The sequence below is a fragment of the Scyliorhinus torazame genome, chromosome 13, assembly GCF_047496885.1.
Source record: "Scyliorhinus torazame isolate Kashiwa2021f chromosome 13, sScyTor2.1, whole genome shotgun sequence".
NCBI lineage: Eukaryota > Metazoa > Chordata > Chondrichthyes > Carcharhiniformes > Scyliorhinidae > Scyliorhinus > Scyliorhinus torazame.
Window position 1 is genome coordinate 74,583,011 of NC_092719.1, and position 25,898 is coordinate 74,608,908.

Genomic DNA, 25,898 nt, shown 5'->3' on the forward strand with positions numbered 1-25,898 from the left:
TCATGCTGAAATTTGCATTGGTGGAACAGAACATAGGGATGCTGACAATGAGATTCCAGTGTCTGGACTGTCTGGTGGAAACCTGCAATACAATCCATAGAGGGTGTCATGTATCACTGTCACCTGCTGTGCCCTGCACAACCTGGCGCTGCAACGTGGGCAGGACCTGCCTGAGGAGAGGATGGAGGAGTGGCACATTTCCTCCAATGAGGAGGATGTCGAAGGGGACAAGGCTGAGGAGATCTTCGAGGGAGAGGATGGCTGCCACAAGGCAATGGCAATGTCCAGATGAGGGAAATGAGGTCAGAACGTGTTTGCTGCCACTAGATTCAAGGAGGCTGATGAGTAGACCCCGTGAGGACATCCTGTTAACGTCATGTGGTTTCTATGAACATCACTCTCCCGATAGGCTCCTATCATGGAGTTGTGCACAGTCCCTACATTGCAGGAGGATGATGACGTCTTGCAGTGGGGACAGTGCATAGAAACTCATAGAGGTCCTGTGACTGTCTGGCTGATGGCAGCTCGCTTGTTCTTTAAAAAATGTTTTAAAAATAAATTGAGAGTACCCAATTATTTTTTTTCAATGAAGGGGCAATTTTGAATGGCCAATCCACCTAACCTGCACATCTTTGGCTTGTGGGGGTGAAACCCACGTAGACATGGGGAGAATGTGCAAACTCCACACGGACAGTGACCCAGGGCCGGGATTCAAACCCAGGTCCTCAGCGCCACAGTCCCAGTGCTATCCACTGCACCACATGCCGCCCTAGCTCGCTTGTTCTTAATGACTAGGGTCAAACTATGGCGAAAGTTGCACCTCTCCATGATCGAATGTCATCCTTTGTGAGCTGTACCCTTGAAGTTCAGTGTTACAGGAGGCTGAGCTATATGAGATAGGGAGGGGCCAACTGCAGATGGTGTAGAGAGCTGGCATTGACAATGACGGGAATGAGTGACATTACCCTGTGCATTGTGGGTGATGACCTTATTCCCTACGAGAAACAGGCATGACTGATATGTTCAGTCTCTGCGAAGGGGCACCATCAATGTGCTGGGGAACTTGCACAAAGCACACTGAAGAAGCCCTGAACTGAGCTCCCTGCTTGGGGCAGAAATCCAGTTTATAGGCCGGGACCAAAGGAACACCACACATCAGAAGAAGGAGGAAAGGGTGCAATGGTAAGGGGGTAAAAAAACATTCATGGCTAAACAAGTACGTCAAGGACAATATAAGGGCAAAAAACTATGGTATATCATATTGCAAAGGCCATTAGCAGGCTGGAAGATCGGGACACTTTCAAACATAAACAAAGGGATACTAACAAAGTAATAAAAAGAACTAAGGTAAATTACAAAAGAAAACTAGTGCAAAATATCAAAAAGGATAGCAAAAGCTTCTGAAAGTACATAAAAGAGAAGAGAGTTGCTAAAGTGAATGTTGGTGCCTTGGAAGATGAAACCGGAGAGGAAATAGTGGGGAACACAGAAATTACAAAGATGCTAAATCAATATTTTGCCTCAGTTTTCACGGTGGAGCACACTAGTACCATTCCTATAGGAATGGGCAATTCAAAGGTAATAGAAAGGGAGGAACTTAGAACAATCAACATCAATGAGGAAACATCAATATACTCAACAAACTATTGGGATTGAGGGTAGACAAGTCCCCTGTGCCTGATGGCCTACATCCTCGGGTGTTGAAGGAAGTGACAGTAGAGATAGTGAATCCATTGTTTATAATATTCCTAAATTCCGTGGACACAGGAAAGGTTCCAGTGGATTGGAAAAATGCTAACGTAACACCCTTATTCAGGAAGAGAGGGAGGCACAATGTGGGAAATTACATACAAGTTAGTTTGACATCTGTTGGGAAATTATTAGAACAATTATCAAGGAAGTAATATCAGGACATTTGGAAAATCAAAACACTATCCATCAGAGTCAGCATGGTTTTATGAAGGGCAAATCATCTTTGACTAATTTGCTAGAGTTATTCAAAAATGTAACAAGCAAAGTGGATAATGGGGATCCTGTAGATGCAGTATATCTGGATTTCCGGAAAGTTTTAAAAATTCATTTACAGGATGTCGGCATTACTGGTTAGGCTAGCATTTATTTCCCATCCCTAGATGCCCTTCACAAGGTGATGGTGAGCTGCCTTCTTGAACCGCTGCAGTCCTTAAGGTGTAGGTACAGCCACTGTGCTGTTAGGGAGGGCATTACAGAATGTTGCCCTAGTGACAACGAAGGAATGGCGATATATTCCCAAGTCAGGGCGCTGAGAGACCTGGAGCGGAACCGCCAAGTGGTGGGGTTCCCAGGTATCTGCTGCTCTTGTCCTTTTAGATGGTAGTGGTCGTGGGTTTAGAAGGTGATGTCTAAGGAACCTTGATGAGTTACTGCAGTGCATCTTGTAGATGGTACACATGGCTGCCACTGTTCATCAGTGCTGGAGGGTTTGAATGTTTATGGAAGGGGGAGCAATCAAGTGGGCTGCTTTGTCCTGGATGGTGTCGAGCTTCTTGAGTGTTGTTGGAGCTGCACTCAACCAGGCAAGTGGTGAGTATTCCGTTACACCCCTGACTTGTGCCTTGTAGATGGTGTACAAGCTTTGAGAGGTCAGGAGGTGTGTTACTCGCCATAGGATTCCTAGCCTTTGACTTGTCCTGGTAGCCACAGTATTAATGTGGCTAGTCCAGCTCAGTTTCTGGTCAATGATTGGGGATTCAGCGATGGTAAGTCATTGAATGTCAAGGGGCGGTGGCTAGATCCTCTCTTGTAGGAGATGGTCATAGCTTGGCACTTGTGTGGTGCGAATGTAACTTGCCACATGTCAGCTCAAGCCTGGATATTGACCAGGTCTTGCTGCATTTGGACATTGACTGCTTCATTATCTGAGGGGTCGCGAACGGTGCTGAACATTGTGCTGTCATCCACAAGCATCTCCACTTCTAACCTGGTGATGGAAGGGAGGTCATTGATGAAGTAGCTGAAGATGGTTGGGCCTAGGACATTACCCTGAGGAACTCTTGCAGTGATGTCCTGGAGCCAAGATGACTCCAAGTGTGTTTGATAATGTGCCACACAGAAGATCGCATGGGGTTAGGAATAATTTATTAGCTTGGATAGAAGACTGGCTGACAGAAGGAAGGCTGAGAGAGAGTCGAGATAAATTAGTCTTTTTCTTTATGGCAAGATGTAACTAGTGGGGTGCCACAGGGTTTGGTCCTTGGGCCCCAGCTATTTACAATCTAAATCAACGATTTGGTTACAGGGATTGCCAAATTTGCAAATGACACAAAAATAGGTGGGACAGTAAGTTGCAATGAGGAAATAAGAACCGTACAACTGGATATGGATAGGTTAGGAGAGTGGTCCAAAATGTGGCAGATGGAGTTTAATGTGGATAATTGTTAGGTCATGCATTCTGGTCAGAAAAATGAAAAGACAACCTATTATCTGAATGGGGAGAGACTTCGGGGTGCTCCAATGCAGAAGGATCTGGGTGTCCTCGTTCACAGAAAAGTAGCATGCAGGTACAGCAGATAATAAAGTAATGAAGAAAGCGAATGGAATGTTGGCATTTATAGCAAAAGGAATAGAGTATAAAGGTAAGGAAGTGTTATTGCAATTATTCAAAGCATTGGTGAGACCACACCTGGAGTATTGTGCACAGTTTTGCTCCCCTTATTTGAGGAAAGATGTAGTGGCATTGGAGGCAGTTCAGAGGAGGTTCACTAGATTGACTCCAGAGATGAGGGGTTTGTCTTATGAAGAGAGACTGAACAGTTTAGACCTATACTTTAGAGTTTAGAAGAATGAGGGAAGATCAAATTGAGGTTTTCAAGATGATAAAAGGCATGGATAAAGCAGACATGGAGCAGACGCTCCTTTTGTGGGGCATTCTCGAACGAGTTGTCATAATCTTAGGATACGAGGTAGCAAATTTAAACCGGAGTTGAGGAGAATCTACTTCTCCCAAAGGATTGTGAATCTGTGGAATTCGCTACTCCAGAGTGCGGTGGATGCTGGGATAATGAGTAAATTTAAGGAGGAGTTAGACAGATTTTTAATTGGTAATGGGTTGAAGGGTTCTGGAGAATAGGCAGGAGGGTGGTGTTAAGGCCACGATGAGAGCAGCCATGATTAAATGGTGGAGCAGACTCGATGGGCCAAATGGCCTAATTCTGCTCCTATATCTTATGAACTTAGTGAGAGTTTATTTACGCAGTGAACGTTATATACAATTGCTTAACACTTGTGCCCATGCTGTGTAACTAGACCTTCTTAACCTTTCTTATCCTGCTATTACATCTTGGTTCATCCCCAACATCCACAGCGGAGGCGCAGGCAGAGGCAGCCTGCTATCTGCTATGCCCTGTTGCCTGTGATGACCTTGATGAGCATCCTCTGGACATGACTCGCAGCACTACTGTCTGTTGGATGATGCAGTGCTGGATCCTCACTTGGTTGGTTGTCACCGACTTCATCATCAACACAGGAATGGTAGACGTCCTCCCCGGCGAGCTGGATGGTTCTGTCCTCAGTCCTCAAAGCCTGTGAGGACCTTGAGCCCTGGCATCCCTATTAGTAGCAGTTCTCACAAAGAATGAATTGGAAATACATGAACAGGCGAGAGCCATTCACCCCCTCAAGCCTGCACAGAAATTCAATGAAATCATAGCTGTTTTGTACCTCATCTCCATTTAGCTGCAGTTCCCCCAAATGTGCTGTGATGCTAATTTAGCAGAAATCTTTCCATCTCAATTTCAACAGCTCCAATTGACATAGCGTCCATCACCTTTTTTGAGAGAGAACTCCAGTTTTCTGCTTCCGTTTGTTCATAGACGTGTGGTTTTAATTGCTGAGAGGGGAAGTTAGTGTGTGTATTCAAACATGGTGTTATCTCCTCAACAAGGCAACTGGAATTTCAGCCCAGCAGTGTTGATGGAAAAGCTGGTATTGATGTCAATCTGATACTGGTAGCTGCAATAATATACAACATAGAACCAGCAACTCTATCCCAAAAGCAAAATTGCACATCAGCATTTTTGTCCACAGGCAGCTACAACATTTAATAATGCGCCTATAGAAAGGTCAACACCTCAGATTAAACCAAAATGTCATCATGACACTGCCGTCAAGAGACTTGGCCTCACTCAGGGTGAGATTGGGAACTCAATATTCCAGCCCTTAAAATCTTTACGAGAGAATGAAGTGAAAATAATGAAATATACGATTATTGCCATAGGAAGGAAAAGATTTGTTGCGAATGATGCATGCTTGGGTAGAGTTATTTTTAAAAAATGATCATTTGCCATGTTGGAGGTATATCATTAGCCTTAAGGTAATTGGAAGTAATTGAGGATTATATTTGTCAGCAGTTTAGAGATAGTTGCAAGATCAAGGTTGTAGTAAGGGGGAATTTTAACTTAAAGTGGGCTGGACTAAGACAAAAGTTTGTGTTGTAATATGCCTTTAAGGAATAGCAGCATGGCACCACTAGAAGGGAAGTGTGTCATGTGATCCAATCCTAGTTTCGCTTTTTGCTTTTGGGCAGAGCACACAAACACACAGCTCTTCTGCTAATGTCTTCAAGCTATCTACCTATGTGTAAATGTTATCATGTGCCTAGTCTTAATAAGTGAACCCACAATGTGTCTGCCCACTCCCTTAGAGTGATTGATGCCTTTGTATCATTATAAAAACATGACGGTTTGTAGTCAGAGTAGAAAAGGGTTTGTAGAATATATCCGAGATGAGTTGAATTCCAGCAAGGAATGATCTAGCACTGGATTTGGGTCCAGGATATTGAAGTGGGACAAGTAAACAATCTGAAGGTAGAAGAACAATTGAGAAAGAGTGACTATTACATAAGAAGGGTCACAATGGAGAAAAAGAAAAAGAGGAGTGCAAGGTTTAGGTATCAGGCAGACAGATAACAAATTTAACTGCCATGAAATTAATCCAAGCCCAGGTGAATTGGTTAGAAGTAAATAACTGGCCAAACAGCAGACCACAGTAGCTGATGACCCAACAGGGCCCAACCAGTGTGAATGTATGGGGCAAAAGCCAGGGGGCCATAGAGAAGATAAGTCAGAATAAAATGATGCTTGACTAAAATAAACAAATAATAGTGGATAATGCAGAAGAAAGGATGCCTGGCATACATGTGACTGCAGATCAATATAGTTGCCTCTTAATGCCATCTGAAATATGACCTAGCAAGCCATTCAGTTCAAGGACAATTAAAGATAGGCAATACATAGTGGCCCAGTCAGCAATACCCACATCCCATGAACGAATAAAGAGCAAAATTGGATTGTTAGCAATGTGATTAGCTGTTTTTGTGATGTTCATTGGGAGATGAATATTGGACAAGACAACTGGGATAACTCCGCTGCTCTCAGAAATATTGTAATTTTTTACATCCACCTGAGCATGCAGAAGGGCCCACGGATTAATGTTTCATGTAAAAGGACAGCATCCATAGAATCCCTACAGTGCAGAAGGAGGCCACATGGCCCATCGAGTCTGCACCGATCCTCCGAAAGAGCACTCTACTCAGGTCAACTCCACTGCCAACCCCACCCTATCCCTGCAACCTAACCTGCACATCCCTGGACTCCTGGAGGCAATCTATCTAACCTACACATCTTTTGACTGTGGGAGGAAACTGGAGCACCCGGAGAAAACCCACGCAGACACGGAGAGAACATGCAAACTCCACACAAACAGTCAGCCGTGGCCGGAATTGGGACTCTGTGCTGTGAGGCAGCAGTGCTCACCGCTGTGTCACCGAGCTGCCCCAACCGACAGTACAGCAACCCTGGAGTGGGACTTTAATCTAAAACCTTGCAATTTGGATGTGAGTCTTCTGCCAATTTAACCACGACTAAAACTTCAAAGGAGACCATTGAACCATTCGGGCAGCACGATATATTCAATATTTTGCCTCTGTCTTCACAGTAGAAGATAATAAAGATTTTCCAAAAACTACAGTTAATGCAGAGAAACTTGGAGCAATAACCAATAATAGGGAGATGGTATCGACTAAACTGATGGGATTAAAGGTAAATAAGTCATCAGGACCTGATAACCTGCACCTTAAGAGTATTAAGGGAGGTGGCAGCAGAGGTAGTGGGTGCATTGGTTATGCTATTTCAGAATTCCCTGAATTTTGGAAGTGGCCCGGTGGATTGGAAACATGGTAATGTGCCGTCCCTATTCAAAAGGGAGAGAGGTAAAAAGTAGGAAATTATAGACCGGTTAGCTTGACCTCAGTGGTGGAGAAGTTGCAGGGATCGATCATTAAGGAGGAGGTGACTGAACAGTTGGAAAGATAAATCTCAATCCACCATTGTCAGCATGGTTTTATGAAGGGTAAGTCATGCTTGACAAACTTGCTTGGGTTCTTTGAGGATGTGACCAGTAAAGTGGATAATGGGAATCTGTGGATGTGGTATATCTAGATTTCCAAAAGGCGCCTGACAAGGGACCGCATAAAAGACTGATCCAGAAGGTGAGATCACAGGGGATTGGGGGGTAGAGTACTATATTGGATTCAGGATTGGCTGACTGACAAAAAGCAGAGGGTTGAGATAAATGTGTTCTTTTCTGGCTGGCGAGCTGTGGTCCAGCAGGGGTCAGTCCTCAAACATCAACTGTTACAATCTAAATAAATGATCTGCAAGCAGGGATAGAGTGTTACATCGCAAAATTTACAGATGATACTAAAGTAGGTGGGAAAGCAGACAGTGAAGAGGAGATGAAGATTTTAATGATGGATACAGATGGCGAGGAGACTGGACCAAAATGTGGCAGATGGAGTTTAATGCAGATAAGTGTGAAGTTATCCATTTTGGCAGAAAAAACAGAAAGGCAATTTATTATCTAAATGGAAAGCAGATTCAAAATGCATCTGGGTCAAGGGATCTGGGTGTCTTTGTTCATGAATCGCAGAAAGTCGGTATGCAGGTACAACATTTAATTTAAAAGGCAAATGGAATGTTAGCGTTTATTGCAAAAGCACTGGAGTATAAAAGTAGAGAAGTGTTGTTAAAATTGTATAAGGTGTTGGTGAGACCACATCTGGAGTATTGTGTCCACTTTTGGTCTCCTTTTTTGAGAAAGCATGTGGTGGCATTGGAGGCAGTTCAGAGGAGGATCACAAGATTGATTCTGGGGATAAAAGGGTTGACGTATGGGGAGAGATTAAACAGTTTGGGTTTTTCCTCGCTGGAGTTCAGAAGGATGAAAGGGGATCTGATCGAGGTATATAAAATACTAAAAGGGATTGATAAAGTAAACGTGTACCAAATGTTCCTCGTTGTGGGGCAAGCTAGAATGAGAGGTCACAGACATAGGTTGAGAGGCAGTAGATTTAGAACTGAGATGAGGAGAAACTACTTCTCCTAGAAGATGGTGAATTTGTGGAACCAGCTGCCCCACAGTGCGGTGGAATCTGAGTCATTAAATGGTTTCAAGGAGATAGATATATTTTTGATTTTTAAAAATGGGTTCAAGAGATATGGGGAACAGGTGGGGAGATGGATTTGAGACCAGGAAGAGATCAGCCATGATCATCATAGAATCATAGAATTTCCAGTGCAGAAGGAGGCCATTCGGCCCATCGAGTCTGCACCGGCTCTTTTTTTGAAAGAGCACCCTACCCAAGCCCACACCTCCACCCTATCCTCATAACCCAGTAACCCCACCCAACACTAAGGGCAATTTTGGACACTAAGGGCAATTTAGCATGGCCAATCCACATAGCCTGTACATCTTTGGACTGTGGGAGGAAACCGGAGCACCCGGAGGAAACCCACGCACTCACGGGGAGAACGTGCAAACTCCGCACAGACAGTGACCCAAGCCGGGAATCGAACCTGGGACCCTGGAGCTGTGAAGCAATTGTGCTAACCACTATGCTAACCACTATGATCTGATTGAATGGTGGAGCAGGCTTCAAGGGCTGAATTGCCCACTTCTGCTCCTAATTCCTCTGTTTCTAAGTGTATGTCACATTCCCTTTTGAAAGTTGTGGTTGAGTCTGCCCACACCACCCTTTCAGGATAGGCTCAATAACCTTTTTCTGTGCCGTTGCTCAAGTCATTCTGGTGGGAAATTGGCAGGAAGCAGCAGAAAGATACACAGCTGGCAATTCACCCTTCTATCCCTCTTCCCACTCTAGACAAGAGGGTAGGTGGAAAGATATGCTACCAGCGACCATGCTACAAGGCTCTTGCGTCCCTCCCAGCCCATGAAGAAAGTTTTTAAAAATCCTTAATAGTTTAGACTTCTAGACCTGGATTGTCTTCTCACTGTCTTCACCTGGTTAAGAACGTCATTGCAATATCCCAATCAGTCATCATATTTGAATTGTGGCTAGATTCCAATGATATGGGGAGATGGTGGCGCAGTGCTAATATCAACGGGCTCGGAATCCAGAGGACAAAACTAATGTTCTGGACACAGGTTCAAATTTCACCATGGCCGTTGGTGGAATTGAAAAAGAGCTTTGCAATGCTGGACGAAGAAGGGTCAAGGACAGAATTGATCTGACTAGAGATAAGGAACAAATAAAAGATGCAATCACGCCACTCAGATTTATCTATGCCCCACCAATTAGTGGGAAGAATGCAGTGGGAGGAATCTGCAAGGAAATTACAGAGAGTTGCAAAAAGTATAGACTAGTTATAATGGCGGACTTTAATTATCCAAATAAAGACAAGGATAGCAGTATGTAAAGGGCAGGAATTCCTAGAGCGTGTGCAGCAGAATTTTCTGCAGCAGGATGTATTCAGCCTAGTGGGAAAACGAGCTTTGCTAGATCTGGTTCTTGGGAATGAGGTGGTCCAAGTGGATCAAATGTTAGCAGGGGAACATTTAGGGGACAGTGATCATCGTATCATAAGGTTTAGGATGACTGTGGAAAAGGACAAAGAAGAATCCAGAGTAAGAATAATTCACCGGGAGAAAGCCAACTTCAGTGGGACAAGTATGGATCTGGGCTGAATAAATTGAAGCCAAAGGTTGGCAGGAGAAATGGTAGCTAAACAATGGGCTACCTTCAAAGCAGAGATGGTTCGGGCGCAGTCAAGGTATATTCCCTCAAAAGGGAACGGTGGGGTAAACAAATCCAGATCTCCCTGGATGACGAAGGAGGTATAAGTTAAGATAAAGAAGAAACAATGTGCTTCCGACAGGTGTCGGGGAGGAAATACCACTGAGAACCAAAATTAATACAGAATGTTCGGGGGTAGGTGAAAATGCAAATAAGGGAAACAAAGCGAGGGTATGAAAAGAGGCTGGCAGTTAGCATAAAAGGAAGTAGCAAAATCTTCCATAGGAATACAAATAATAAGAGGGTGGTAAAAGGAGTAAGGCCAATTAGGGAGAAAAAGGGGGATTTACACATGGAGGCAGGGACATGGCTGAGATATTAAATGAAAACTTTGCATCTGTGTTTACCAAGGAATAAGAATCAACCCATGCCATGGTGAACGAGGAGGAAATTCAGTCCCTGCAAGGGGTTAAAATTGATGAGGAGGAGGTATTGGATAGGTTGTCTGTATTTAACATTGATAAGGCACCAGGAGCAGATGAGATGATACTGAGGGAAGCAAGAGTGGAAATTTTTCAATCTTCCTTAGATGCAGGGGTGGGGCCAGAGGAACGGAGAATTGAAAACGTTACACCTTTGTTCAAAAAAAGGGGGAAGGATAAGCCCAGCAACTACAGACCTGTCAGTTACATATTGATAGTGGGGAAACCTCTAGAAACTATAATTCGGACTGAATTAATCATCATGCGGACAAATATGGGTTAATTAAAGAGATCAAGCGTGGATTTATTAAGGGAAAATCAGGTTTAATTACTTGCTAGAGTTCTTCGAAAAGGCAACAGAGAGGGTTGATGATGGCAATGCTGTTGATGTGTTGTCCATGGACTTCCAAAAGGCAATTGGTACAGTGCCGCACAACAGACCTATGAGGAAAGTTATAGCTCATGGAGTAAATGAGACAGTAACGACATGGATACAAAATTGACTGAGTGACAGGAAACAGAGAGTGATTGTTAATGGATGTTTTTCGGGCTGGAGGAAGGTTTGTAGTGGAGTTCCCCAAGGGTCAGCATTAAGACGCATGATTTTCCTGATATATAATTAATACACCTTGGTGTGCAGGGAACAATTTCAAAATTTGTGGATCATACAAAATTTGAAAGTATTGAAAACTGTGAGGATGACAGTGTGGATCATCAAACGGACCTAGACAAGTGGGTGGAATGGGCGGATAAGTGGCAAATGAAATTCAAAGTGGAAAAATGCAAGGTGATACGTTTTGGCAGGAAAAACATGTAGAGACTGTGGTAGTATGTATTGGGGGTCATGTGGGACTGGAAGCCCCAATGTCATTGGCTGACAGATCCCGGGTCCTGGTTGGCCGTTGACCTCTAGCTCCGCCCTGAAGGCGGACTATAAGAAGCCGGAGTCTTCCCCCGCAGGCCAGTTTACTATCGAGCTGCGGGGGAACAGACACGCTTAATAAAGCCTCATCGACTTCACTCTATTCGTCTCACGGAGTCTTTGTGCGCTACAGAGACAATATAAAGTAAGAAGTACAGCTCTAAAAGAGGTACAGAAGCAGAGGAACCTGGGTGTACGCATGCATATGCCATTAATGGTAGCAGGACAGATTGAAACAGCTATTAATAAATACACATAGTATTCTAGACTTTATTAATAGGGACATGGAGTCAGGAGTCAAGAGCAAGGAAGTTATGTTAAGCTTGCGTCAGAACTAGTTAGACCTCAGCTGAAGTATTGCATTCAGTTCTGGGCATGGCATTTCAGGAATGATGCGAAGGCATTGGAGAGGATGCGGGAGAGGTTTACGAGAATGATTTTGGGGATGAGAAACTGTAGTTATGAAGGTAGACTGGAAAAACTGGGACTGTTTTCTTTGTCGAAAAGAAAGTTGAGAGGAGATTGATAGAGGTATTCAAAACTGTGAGGGGTCTGGACAGAGTAGATAGGGGAAACTTTTCCCATTGGTGGAAGGATCGAGAACCAGAGGAAATAGGTTGAAGGTAATTGGTAAAAGAAGCAAAAAGTATTTGAGAACAAAAGAATGTTCACACAAGCATTTTTAGGGTCCAGAATGCATCGCCTGAGAGTGGTAGAGGCAGATTCAATCAAGGCGTTCAATGATTATTTCAAAAGAAACAATGGGCGCAATTCAGCGGACTCAAGTTAAAGCCAGCTGACGGGCATGTTTAGTGTGGTGTTACTTGGCAGCTGCAGCGCTGAGAAACATCCCATTATCCAACGACACATCGCCGTTTTTTTGTTTGTCCTCGAGGACTTCCTACTGGCGAGTTGAAGGTTTCTCACAGATTATGGTTCCATTTTGTTCGGCAGCCATTATCTTTACCCTCCCCCCCCCCCATCAAGCCATCCCGCATTTATTTGACCCCCCCAAACCTTGGGGTGGTCCCCACAAAACCCCCTCACCCCCCACTCCTTGGGAAGCACCTGCCCTAGCCTGACCCCTAGCAGTGACATCCTGGCACTTGGGCACCCTGGCATTGCCAGTCTGGAACCCTGGACGTTCCCCTGGCACCCAGACACTGCCACCCTGGCAGTGCCAGGGTATCCATGTGGTGGGCGGCACGGTAGCACGTTGATTAGACTGTTACTTCACAGCGCCAGAGACCCAGGTTCAATTCTTAGCTTGGGTCACTGTCTGTGCAGAGTCTGCACGTTCTCCCCGTGTCTGCGTGGGTTTCCTTTTGGGTGCTCCAGTTTCCTACCACAAGTCCTGTTAGGTCATTTGGACATTCTGAATTCTCCCTCAGTGTACCTGAACAGGCGCCGGAGTGTGTCGACTGGGGGATTTTCACAGTAACGTCATTGCAGTGCTAATTTAAGCCTGCTTGTGATAATAAAGATTCTTATTATTATTACTGCCCGAGTGCTGTGGGCGTGCCAGGGGGCTACCCTGTCCTGTCCCAACCACCCAGGCGCAACGGGGGTCGCTAAATTGCGCCTAATGTGTAGCAGGTAGTACAGACATGATAGGCTGAATGGCCAACTTCTGCCTTGTAATGATTCTGTGATATCATACGGACCCAACATGTAGGAATGGACTTCTGCTTCATGTAGATGTGTGTCCTTGAAGACTGTTCAATTTCAGAAGAACTCATGCATGCAATACAGCCTCCTCTACACTTCCAAAAACCTGCCTTGATTGCAATATCAGAAGGGCATCCCCAACACTGACCAGTGTGGCATTTGCATTTATATTTTCCCCAACAATGAACATAGTGACAATATTAGAGAAATCAGAAGCTAACAATCAACAGATTGAGGTTATTTTAAACTGATACCTAATAGCAACTGGATTCCAAATTCAGGTGATACACCTGGGGCCAATTTAACATTTAACCCTATACACTATAAGCTCTTATTGTGTGAAGTAACCTTTGATGTGACACCTTATTGAATGTCTTTTGGAAATCCAAATACACCACACACCTGTTCCCTTTTATCCACCCTGGTTGTTACATTCTCAAAGAACTCTAATAAATTTGCCAAACGTGATTTACCTTTTACAAAACCTTGTTGATTCTGCCTGATTGTATTATGAGTTTTAAAATGCCCTCCACTATATATCCTTTATACTGAATTCCAGTATTTTTGCAATCACAGATGTTAGACTAATTGGCCTATAGTTTCCTGCTTTCTGTCTCCCTTTCTTGAATACATTTGTTACATTTGTGGTTTTCCAAACCACTGAGCCCCTTCCAGAAGCTGGGGAATTTTGGAAGATTGCAACCAATGTATCCATTATTTCAGCAGCTACTTCTTTAAATACCCTTGGGCTGTGAAAGAAAGTCTTGCATTTATATACACTTTCCATGACCCAAGCATGTCCCAAAACACTTACAACCAATTTAGGACTGTTAGTCAGCTGTAAGTGAATGTGAATCTCACAGTGACGGGCCAAAGACCTGTCTATGTTCAAAAAGTTCATGACAAGTTAACTAAGATGCGAAACTAGATTGAGGCTATTGCAAGAAAACTTGTTTTTAAGGTCAATGTTCAGGGAGAAAGTGTTCTGTGGCTTTAGTATTTTTACATAATCAAGGACATATCTACTTCACAATGTTATGCTGGCTTCTGTCTTCTGTTCATTTATCTGCCTTATGTAAATGTAACCATTCACTCATCCAAGGTTTGTACCTCGTTTTGGTGAGAATATTTCTCTCATTTGCTAGTTGGGCAGAAACAAGAATTTGGGTGATAACGTTTTCTATATTTCAGTCGCTAGTGTACAGTGTGAGGGTTATGATTAAGGAGTCTCTAATAAGGTCTTATGGGGCATGAAAAGGTAGGCTCCAGACCACAAAGAATATTAGGTCCACTTATGGAAGCAAAGAGTGACACCAGACCCCAGAAAATATTTTGCATAAAATCCCAACAGAGCACGACACCTGGCCTATAAGCCACCTTACCACCCAATGAAGAAAGAAGATTGCCTCTGTAACATATGAACTAACTTACAGCTAAAAAATATACAACAAAAATATGTATTTAATATTTTTGTTTTTTTAGGCATGGTTCAGCAAAAAGCTTCTGTAAGAACATTTCACAGGTGAACAATATAATGAACATGGATATAATTTTAACGGTTGGTCTGTAACCGCTATTTGGACATCAATTTATCCAGACTGTGGCAACATCTTAAAACACTGATTCTATTCAAATTTGGCACCAGTAAGATGTGTGTGCCACTAATTATTTCCTTTATTCAATCAATCTCAATTCAAAACTGTGCCAGAAAATTGTTTCAGACAAAGCTAATTTATCCAAAGAAATAGTTGCACACTAAACATTAATATTTTTCCAGTAAAAGGATCCAATTTTGTCAGGAATTTAATAAACCATTGAGATTTCTTTTGATGGAACTGTGGAATGCTACCAATTACATGAATGATTAGAGTTTCCCAATATCCCCAAACTTGACACTAGCAAGTAATTACGATCAGCAAAACAAGTTACTTGAATAAATACAAATATAATAGAAAGAGGCATTTTAATGTAAGAATAACATGGGGCGAAATTCTCCGGAAACGGCGCGATGTCCGCCGACTGGCGCCCAAAACAGCGTAAATCAGACGGGCATCGCGCCGCCCCAAAGGTGCGGAATGCTCCGCATCATTGAGGGGCTAGGCCGGCGCCGGACAAATTTCCGCCCCGCCAGCTGGCGGAAAAGGCCTTTGGTGCCCCGCCAGCTGGCGTGGAAATGACATCTCCGGGCGGCGCATGTGCGGGAGCGTCAGCATTCCCGCGCATGCGCAGTGGAGGGAGTCTCTTCCGCCACCGCCATGGTGGAGACCGTGGCGGAGGCGGAAGGGAAAGAGTGCACCCACGGCACAGGCCCGCCCGCGGATCGGTGGGCCCCGATCACGGGCCAGGCCACCGTGGGGGCACCCCCCGGGGCTAGATCGCCCCGCGCCCCCCCCCCAGGGCCCCGGAGCCCGCCCGCACCGCCTTGTCCCGCCGGTAAGGTAGGTGGTCTAATTTACGCCGGCGGGACAGGCATTTTAGCGGCAGGACTTCGGCCCATCCGGGCCAGAGAATCGAGCGGGGGGGCCCGCCAACCGGCGCAGCGCGATTCCCGCCCCCGCCGAATCTCCGGTGCCGGAGACTTCGGCAACCGGCGGGGGCGGGATTCACGCCAGCCCCCGCCGATTCTCCGACCCGGCGGGGGGTCGGAGAATTTCGCCCATGATTCCTATAGCCACAAAAAAGGCTTGAAAATCTCAGCGGGTCTGACAGCATATTTGGAGAGCAAGACCGGGTTTGAGTCCAATACGACTCTCCTGTTGGACTGGATCCTTTCTGAAAAAGTCATATATTTTTTTAAAACTCGGAGTACCCAATTATTTTTTTCCAATTAAGGGGCAATTTTAGAGTGGCCAATCCACCTACCCTGCACAACTTTTTGGGTTGTGGGGGCGAAACCCGTGCAAACACGGGGAGAATGTACAAACTCTACATGGACAGTTACCCAGAGCCGAGATCGAACCTGGGACCTTGGCGCTGTGTGGCATCATTGCTAACCAATGCGCCAGCATGCTGTCCTCCAGAAAAAGTCATATTAGACTTGAAACGTTAACTCTCTTTCTCTCCCCACAGTTGCTGCCAGTCCTGCTGTATTTTTCCAGCATTTTCTACTTTTATGTCAGTTTTCCAGAATCCACAGTATTTTTGCTTTTGTTTGATTAATATAGTGACATTTGTAAATGCAAAATATCCCAAAGCACTTTACACCAATAAATTATTTTAGAAGTGAAGTCACTGCCATAATATTGCCACAGCTTTGTTATTAATTAAGTCAATGAAACAAAGCAGGAGAAGATACTTTTGGACCTCATTAAAAGCAGTGTAAAAAATAAGATTTCCCCATAGCAAGAAACTCTACTTCAGAGTTGAGGATTGAACATACATACAACAAAGAAGTTAGGAGGAGTAGGCGACTCAGCCCTTCAAGCCTGCTCTGCTGTTCGATAAGATTGTGGCTGACCTGACTGTAACTTTCCGCCATACCCTCCGATAACCATTCACCCCCCCCCCTTGTTTATCAAGAATCTGTCTCCCTCTGCCTAGAAAACATTCAAAGATTCTTTAAGTGATCACGAACTTAACCAAAGAATTTTTTTAAAGACTTGAGAGTTAAATTTATATATCATTTCACAATCTCAGGGCCATCCAAAAGTGTTTTACAGCCAATGAAATGCTTTTAACATGCAACCACTGCTCCACTGTAAAACAAAAATTGGCAAACAATTATGCGTGGACAGGCCCCACAAACAATAATGTGATAACAATCAGATAATCTGGTTTAATGCCTGCTTTAGTGATGTTGGTTGAACCATAAACATTGGTCTAGATATCGGAGAGAACTCCCAAGCTTTGCTTTGAAAGAGTGCCATAGGATTTCTTAGATCCATCTGAGAGTACCGATGTAAAACGTTGATTTAGCATAAATCAGCATTTCCACACTGATATTTGAGTCTCGGTTTTGTGCTGAAGTGGGATCTGAATATAGAACATTCAGACTACAAAGCAGAGTTGCTACTACTTCGAGACGAAGCATGAAATGTTTACTTCTGCATGTATAAGAAAATAGGGGTAATTGAGGAAAATGTAATCATCCTACCTAGAAATGCTGTACAGACACTGTATAAACTATAATAACCTCATATTCCTAAATAAATAGATAAATAACATTAAATAGTGGTATTCTGACTAACACAGCGATAGCAACTTCTCGGCCACTGTCAAAAATAATTATAGAGCAGCACGCCGAAAAAATACTCCAAAGACTTCAAGCTTTAGCTTAAATTTGTTTGATTTTATTGTGAACCAAAAATAAAGAGCCGAGTGCCATAGTCCCAAGTCCTACCAGCATAATTCGAAAGAGCAAAGGGGTATTTGAGGTCAGCCATTGCATATTGACCAAATGACTCCTAGTTCAAGTTTTAAAAGATGTTGAGATTGTGGGATAGCGAAATAAGTACAAATTTCCACAGTTTAGGGATCTTGGGCGAGAATAAACAAGAGTAAGAGGCTATGCACTGTCTCGATTTGAACCCAGATATGATGCAGAGAGGAGGGGGAACACGTAAGATGGCATATTAGAGCTTAGAAGGATATTGTAAAGACATTTCTGATCATTGTAATATCAATAAATTAAAGAATGCTTGGGATTAAAGGAAAGATTAGAAGTTAGAAGTGAGGAGAAAGAGGCTAAAAAGTTTGCCCAGAGTATAAGAGAAGGCTCCAAGCCTTTATTGGCTTGGCTATTTGGACATTATGGAGATTTAGGACTTCTTCATGAAAAAAAGGATGGATTTAATAAATAAAACAAGGAAACCAAACTAGTTTGAGGCATTAAGTCCATTTTAGATCAAGGGAGAAAATGAAAGTCAGAGTATTAAGAGTTTAAGACTGAAGCCATCAAAGGTGGCTGCTGGCCAGACAAGTCAAGGACATGCAGGGACTGCAGCCTTGAGTAATGAAGAGAATCCAAAGTTTTATTGCTTGTTGGAGGTAATGGAGAAGATTGAGAGACTGAGGATCAAGTTTGTCCATTGGGAATAGTGGTCAGACATACCTGACCCGAGATGAAGAGGCAGCTGTGATTTTAAGACACTGCCCTCTTGTTACATCAGGCCGATAAGCTGTGGAGCACCTAATGAGCACCTCAACACAGCTGGCTAAATTGAGGCCTCCCATTATCAGGACTTCCAGGCTGCCAGCAAGGTAAGTGCAAAGGGGCACGGATCACAATTGTGTGGGGTGGGTGTTCCAATGCACCAGTGATCAGATTTGTGTTGCTGGGTCCAGAGGTGCACTACTATTCCCCTCAAAAATAGCCCCAAATATACTTTGGCTCGGTCTCTTTGGTTTCAACACCCATGGAATGGGTAGGATCATGGATGCCACAGGCTCTAACAGTTTCCAACCTTAAAATAGCAATTGGGACATTTCTCCTTTCAAAATATGACCAGGTGGTTTGCTAACTAAGTGGTAAGGATATCAACCTGATTTTGAGGCCGCTATCATCATTTCAATGTCAGGTGAGAAAAGTGAAAAACAGCAGTACTGCTTCAACAAGAGAGGAAAAGTGGTAACGGCACTGGCGAAAGACAATGGAGTCCCAAGATAATATCTGTTCAATACACCACATTTCAGCAGCACAATATACACCTATGTAAAAATTCACAGTGTTGGCATCAAAATTCAAAGTGACAAAACTACAGAAAAAGAAGAAAAGACAGTAATTTCTTCCTTTTTTTGCAACCTTGATGAGCAACCATGATGTTACATACATCTACTAATCTATAAGCAATTGGTCTCTAGATGACCTTCACAGCCATCTTATAGCTTCATATTAGCAGCATAACAATACATCCAGTGCTGCATTGTGTAAAACCTTCATACTTAAAGATCAGCTGATCCTCCAAATTATCACAACCAACTTTGGGAGATCTGCTAGAAGAGTGTTTTCAAGTTTTGTGTTAATGGAGTTATTTATAATCCCTGGGAAGAGGTATTTGAAAAGAATTGTATTTGAAGTATGACCATCATTGCAGTTTAAAATCGTAAAAAGCTATTTTGTTCAGCATGACATTTACATTTTGGTTTAGCATGTCTCAAACAAAGAGTCAGACAATTACAGTTTTTTTTTAATTTAGAGTACCCAATTAATTTTTTCCCCAATTAAGGGTCTATTTAGCACGGCCAATTCATCTATCCTGCACATCTTTTTGGGTTGTGGGGGTGAGACCCACGCAGACACAGGTAGAATGTGCAAACTCCACATGGTCAGTGACCCGGGCTGGGATTGAACCCGGGTCCTCAGCGCCGTGAGGCAGCAGTGCTAACCACTGCGCCAGCGTGCAGCCACTGACAATTGCTATTTTAATGGTGATATAGAAATGTTGTAGCTGGAAAAGTGCTGTCACACTTTAACATTTATAACTTTTTGGGGCAGCACGGTGGCGCAGTGGTAGCACTGCAGTCTCACGGCGCTGAGGTCCCAGGTTCGATCCCGGCTCTGGGTCACTGTCCGTGTGGAGTTTGCACATTCTCCTCGTGTTTGCGTGGGTTTCGCACCCACAACCCAAAGATGTGCAGGATAGATGAATTGGCCGTGCTAAATAGACTCTTAATTGGGGAAAAAATTAATTGGGTACTCTAAATTTTAAAAAAACTGCAAGATTGAACATGCTAAAATTGCCCCTTAATTGGAAAAAATGAATTGGGTACTCGAAATTAAAAAAAAAACATTTATAACTTTTAACATGCCCAGATATTATAACCAATTCTCCTTTATGCCAAATAACTATAGTTAGCATAATGATTTTTCAAATTCTACCTCAATAATAAATAGTGATATTGTTCTGTCTCTTCATGCACTAGTGCCTCTACTCCTATTTTGTATTGATTATATTTGAATGTCAAGAGTTACAGTGCAGGATAGTTTACATTCCACTTACTATAAACTTTGGAGATACTTCTCAGCATGTAATAGAAACACATAAACAACACTCCTGTTTCCGCTCAGGCAGCACACACGATGCATTACAACCTGGGCTTATTATCATAGAATTTACAGTGCAGAAGAAGGCCATTCGGCCCATCGAGTCTGCACCGGCTCTTAGAAAGAGCACCCTACCCAAGGTCAACACCTCCCCCCTATCCCCATAACCCAGTAACCCCACCCAACACTAAGGGCAATTTTGGACACTAAGGGCAATTTATCATGGCCAATCCACCTAACCTGTACATCTTTGGACTGTGGGAGGAAACCGGAGCACCCGGAGGAAACCCACGCACACACGGGGAGGATGTGCAGACTCCGCACAGACAGTGACCCAAGCCGGAATCGAACCTGGGACCCTGGAGCTGTGAAAGCCGGAATCGAACCTGGGACCCTGGAGCTGTGAAGCAATTGTGCTATCCACAATGCTACTGTGCTGCCCTGATTATTACCCCCAAAATTAACCATCCTTCACAATCTCAACACACGCAGTTACCTGCTCACAGTAATGCCTATCTTCCTCCCTTCTTCCATGACATTCTGCCTCCCTTCTTTCTTCCAAGAACATCTCCTTCCCCCCCCTCCAAGTCAGGCGCTGTACTCACTGGTTTGAGAGCACTCACAAAGAAATCGCATACAAAGGAGATCAGCAGTTTGTTTAGCCTATTTATTTCAGCAGAACTAATTAAAGGAAGATAAATGAAATTCCAATTTCATGAACTTCCACAGCTCTGCAAATCGAGAGGTCGGATAGAGGCAAGGCTGAGGGCTGAGCTCAGGGATGTGGGTTGGGTCTAGTGGAAGGTGTCACAGGTCAACAGTAGTGTAGGACAGGGTGAAGGTGCAAGGGGTGAAAAGCATGTCGAGAGGCACTTCGGCGAGTACAAGCTCCATAAGATATAGTGCCAGTGACAAAAAAAAGGTAAACGTCTGCTAGCTGTAATGCAACATGGCAAAATAACTATAAGATAGCTCCTTGCCAAGGAGTTGAGTGGTTGACCTCTGCCAAATCTTGCATCCCATTGGTCGAAACCCTTGTCAGTAACAGACCCGAGGATCAAGGGAACCCAAGGCAATCTGCTGCCCAGAAAACAGACACAATTCTGCAGAACATCCAACAAGGAACAAACTTTAGACGGCAGAATATATTGCCAGTCCGTGTTCTGCTGTTATCTGGACACAGACAGGGACAAGTGTCAAATTAAAGAACTCTTCAGTGAATTCCCAAACACTCCAGACAACTGGGTGGTCAATTGGGTCTCAAATCAGGTAGACTAACTAACCCAAAGGTTAGGTGGATTGGCCATGCTAAACTGCCTGCTTCTGCACTGTAGGAATTCCATGGTTCTATTCCCAAACACTGAAAAATTTCTTGATATTTTGAATTCCTCCCTCTAATTCCTGTGAGAATTCATCAATACTCTGTAGTATCGGAGGTAAAAAACTGTACTTTATTTAAGAAAGCCGGGTTGCTCCGATTTGTGGAGTTGTTGCGCCGCATGGAGCTGCGCTTCCTCAGGGAGTTCTGGTGGGAGAGCTCGCTCTTCTGCAGGGTCTGGACCAGGATGGACGGCTTCTCGTCCAGCTCGCGGGCCGAGCAGCGAGGGGTGGTCACCTTGACGCGGTTGCCGAACTTGGAGTAGTCCACCGAGTAGATGCCGTCCTCCTCGCTGATGACGGGCACGAAGCGGTAGCCCCAGAGGATCTCCTCGGAGATGTAGGAGGTGCGGGCCTGGGTGGTGATGCCCGTTGTCTCCACCACCCCCTCCAGGATGACGATGACCTCCAGGTTCTGGCTCTGCATGTCGCTGGCTGACATCTCGTAGAGGGGGCTGCGCCGGTCCAGCACGTGGCTGACGGTGAGCGGCGCCACCAGTAATATACTGTTGGACTCGATGGGGTTGTCCACCGCGATGTCGATCTGGTGCATCGGGATGACCTCGCCCTCGGCCGTGCTGCTCCTCTTCACCACCTGCATCCTGACCGAGGCGCTGATGATCATGCTCTTCCTCAGGTCGCCCACCCGGAACATGAAGCACAGCTTCCCGTTGCGCAGGCACACGACGGCGTGGCGGCTGAAGATGAGGGTCTCGGCCCGCCGGTGGGCCTGCGCCGTCTTCATGAAGATGCAGCCCAGCATGACGGCGTTGATGATCAGCCCTGAGATGGTCTGCACGATGAGGCCGGTGATGGCCGCCGCGCACTCCTCGGTGATCATCCGGCCCCCGAAGCCGATGGTCACCTGCACCTCGATGGCGAACAGGAAGGCTGAGGTGAAGGAGCGCACCTTGGTGACGCAGGGCTCGGGAGCCGGGGCGGGGGCCGGGCCGCCCCGCCGTGGGTCCGGGTCCTGGTCCAGGTCCCCGTGGGCGAAGGCCAGCAGCCACCACATCATGGCGAAGAGCAGCCAGCTGCACAGGAAGGACATGGTGAAGATGATGAGGGTGTAGCGCCACTTGAGGTCCACCAGGGTGGTGAAGACATCCCGCAGGAAGCGGCCCTGTTCTCGAATGTTCTTGTGAGCCGCGTTGCACGAACCGTTCTTGGCGATGAAGCGAGCTTGACGAGGCCGGACATTGTAGCGGGGCTGCCGGACATTCTCAGCTGCGATCCGGGCCAGGACATATTCCTCTGGGATGATGCTCTTCCTCGCCAACATTCTGGGAACATAGTCCTGGCTTTACCAGGGAGGGTGTTGGGGAGGCTCGAATCTCTCCCTGTCCTGCAGCTACACGGATGGAATTGGGAGCTTGGCGCCTCTTGTTCAATGGGAGCGCCTTCACCCTGGTGTTGCTGCCCAGGTTAACAAGATCTGAGCTCTCCTTCCTCCGCTGTCTCAGTGTGCAGGTTAACAGAATCGGAGCACTCCTGACCTCAGCGTCTCTATGTCCAGGTTAATAGGATCTGGGCTCTCCTGCCCTCTCTGTCTCAGTGTCCAGGTGAACAGATTCTGAGCACTCCTGCTGACTCTGTCTCAGTGTCCAGATAAACAGGTTTTGGGCACTCTTGCCCTCTCTGTCTTGATGTCCAGGTTAATGGGCAATTGGTACTCCTGCCCTCTCTGTTTCTGTGCCCAGATTAACGGGCTCAGGGCACTCCTGCCCTCTCTGTCTCTCTGCCCAGTTTAACGGGCTCTGGGCACTCCTGCCCCTCTCTGTCTCGGTGTCCAGCTGTCAGTGGATGTCTGGCACTGACTGCTACCTCCTGTGATTTGTCCCAACGCTGCCGGGAGCCGCTATCCCAGAGCTGAACTGATCCACTTGAGAAGCGAGTTGAGAGAGAGAATCATCGCTGATGGCAATGTCACACATCCTGGGAGGACCTGCCCCTCCTACCCAGCCTCCTTATTTAGCTCGTTACTCCAAAGGTCTAGCCCTAATCTTATGGCAGTCGGGTTGAATCGAGCCTCCTCGGAGCTCCCGCAGTACGCACTGCTTTGCGGGTGTCCATTCCCAGTTACATTCCTGGAGGGAATAAGGACGGAGAAATATCACCTCCTTAGCAATGGACCATGCCCCCAAATCCGGCTGTTTAATGTGATTTTTGAAGACAGGCACACACGAGAGGCTCTATTACCATCCCAAGTGCGAATCTGTTGCAGATGGAAAGTTGCTCGCTCGTCCCACTCAACGTTTTAGGGTGGGCATTGCGTTTGCAAATCAGCACAATCTGACGCGAATGGGTGGTCCTTCCAACTTCTGTTTCTTGCCTGGAGCAGGCTGCCTGAAATTAACACTCTCGAGTGGGGCAGGCGCGCCCCACGTAGAAGATTAAATCACAATTATAACCCTTCCTCTTCAACATAATATTGGCTCGGAGCCTGTCATATTTTAACAGCAAAACGCGATTGAACAAGACCTCATATGGCTTCAAAATATTGTCAGACCCTAATCCTCCTGTCGATTGTACCTCACATCGAGCTCAGCCACATCTCTGCACATGTATGCTTGGACACATGTTTTAACCTTAGGAGAGAGGGATAAGCATTCATGCTCCTTACTGCTACATTTCAGACTATGCAAAGTAGGACCTACTTATTGAATTTGTATGTTTGTTTTTTATTGGCCAGGCCAGCATTTATTGCCCATCCCTAATTGCCTTTGAGAAGGTTATGGTGAGCTGTTTTCTTCTTGAACTGCGGATCAAGCGGGCTTCTTTGACCTGGATGGTGTCGAGCTTCTTGAATGTTGTTGGAGCTGCACTCACCCAGGCAAGTGGAGATTATTCCATCACACTGCTGACTTGAACCTTATAGGTGGTGGTCAGGCTTTGGAGAGTCAAGAGGTGATGAGCTACTGGCTGCACAATTCCCAGCCTATGACCTGCTTTGACAACAGTAAGCTTGAATGTTATCCAGGTTTGCTGCATATGGACATGGACTGCTTCAGTATATCAGCAGTCACAAATGCTTTGGAACACTGTGCAACCATCAGTGAACATCCCCACTTGTGACCTGGCTTCATGCGAGACATAGACATTTTCCACTGAACACAAGATGAGTTTAGCCTAGTGAGAGTTTTTCTTGTTGGGGGAGTCTCATCACTCAGTATTATATTACAATCCTGGACTAGACCCCAACAGTTGCCGAGGTACTGGATAGAAACCCCAATTTTAAAAAAAAATTAATGCTGAGGAAAGGATACTTTGTTCCAGGAGTGATTCCACGTACAAATAGGGATATGGGCCGGGATTCTCCCTTCTGGGGACTAAGTCCCCACGCCGGCGAGAAAACCGGCGCCAATGACTCCGGCGTCAACGGGCCTCCAAGGTGATGAATTCTCATCTGTCTCGGGGGCTAGGTTGATGCCGGAGGGGTTAGCGATGCTCCAGCCGGCGGCGAAGGGACGCCGCGAATTTGCGCATGCGCGGAATGGCCGGCATATTCTTCACGCATTTGCAGGGTGTTCTCTTCTCCGTGCCAGCCCCCGGGCAATATGGCGGAGCCCTACAGGGGCCTGGCGCGGAAGGAAGAAGTGCCCCCACGGAACAAGCCCACCCACAGATCGGTGGGCCCTGATCGTGGGCCAGGCCACCGTGGGGCCACCCCCCCTAGGGTCGGATCCCCCATGCATACTCACCTGCCAAGTCCTGACGGTGCGTGAGGTGAGTGATTCATGCCGGCGGGACTGGCCAGAAATGAACAGCCGCTCGGCCCATCAGGGCCCGGACAATCGGCGGGGTGGGGGGGGCGCTGTCAACAGCCCCCGACTGGCATGGCAGCGGTCCCGCCCCCACCCGAAAAATGGCGCGGGAGAATACGGCAGCCAGCGTCAGGGCGGTGGGGCGGGATTCTCGCCTCCCACCTAAGATTCTCGAACCAGGCCGGGGGGAGGGAGGGGGGGGGGGGGCGGAGAATCTCACTCATTGTGTATTAAAACAAACTTTTTTATCAACACAGTCTTAGAACAAACTTTAACATCATAAAGAAAATGGCAGTTAAACAATGCTTAACAATGAAATGAAACACTAATTCCTAACTACTATCTTTTATCTCCACTCAAGCTAAACCCATCGCAGGTCAAAATCTACTTTTAAATACAATTCGCCAATCCAGGAATACTTGCTGGAGAGTGTTTTGGACAAACTGCTTTGAGAGAGAGAGATTCTTCAGGAACCAGCTGGCAGAATCTTGCCTGTGTCAAACTGCTGTTTAACCTGCCAGCCAACCTTTTCAAAAACTTCTGTTATGTTCACAGCCAAATAGCCGGACTCTCCGTCCCAGAGACTGATGCTGGGGCAGGTTTAGTGGTCTAGGACAGCAAAACTGATGCTGCG

At 45.6% G+C, this 25,898-nt stretch overlaps 1 pseudogene; it reads right to left on the reverse strand.

The window, feature by feature from the left end:
- Positions 1-20,331: 20,331 nt before the first annotated feature.
- LOC140388117 (ATP-sensitive inward rectifier potassium channel 8 pseudogene) lies at positions 20,332-23,713 on the reverse strand (annotated as a pseudogene).
- Between the last annotated feature and the right edge of the window lie 2,185 nt (positions 23,714-25,898).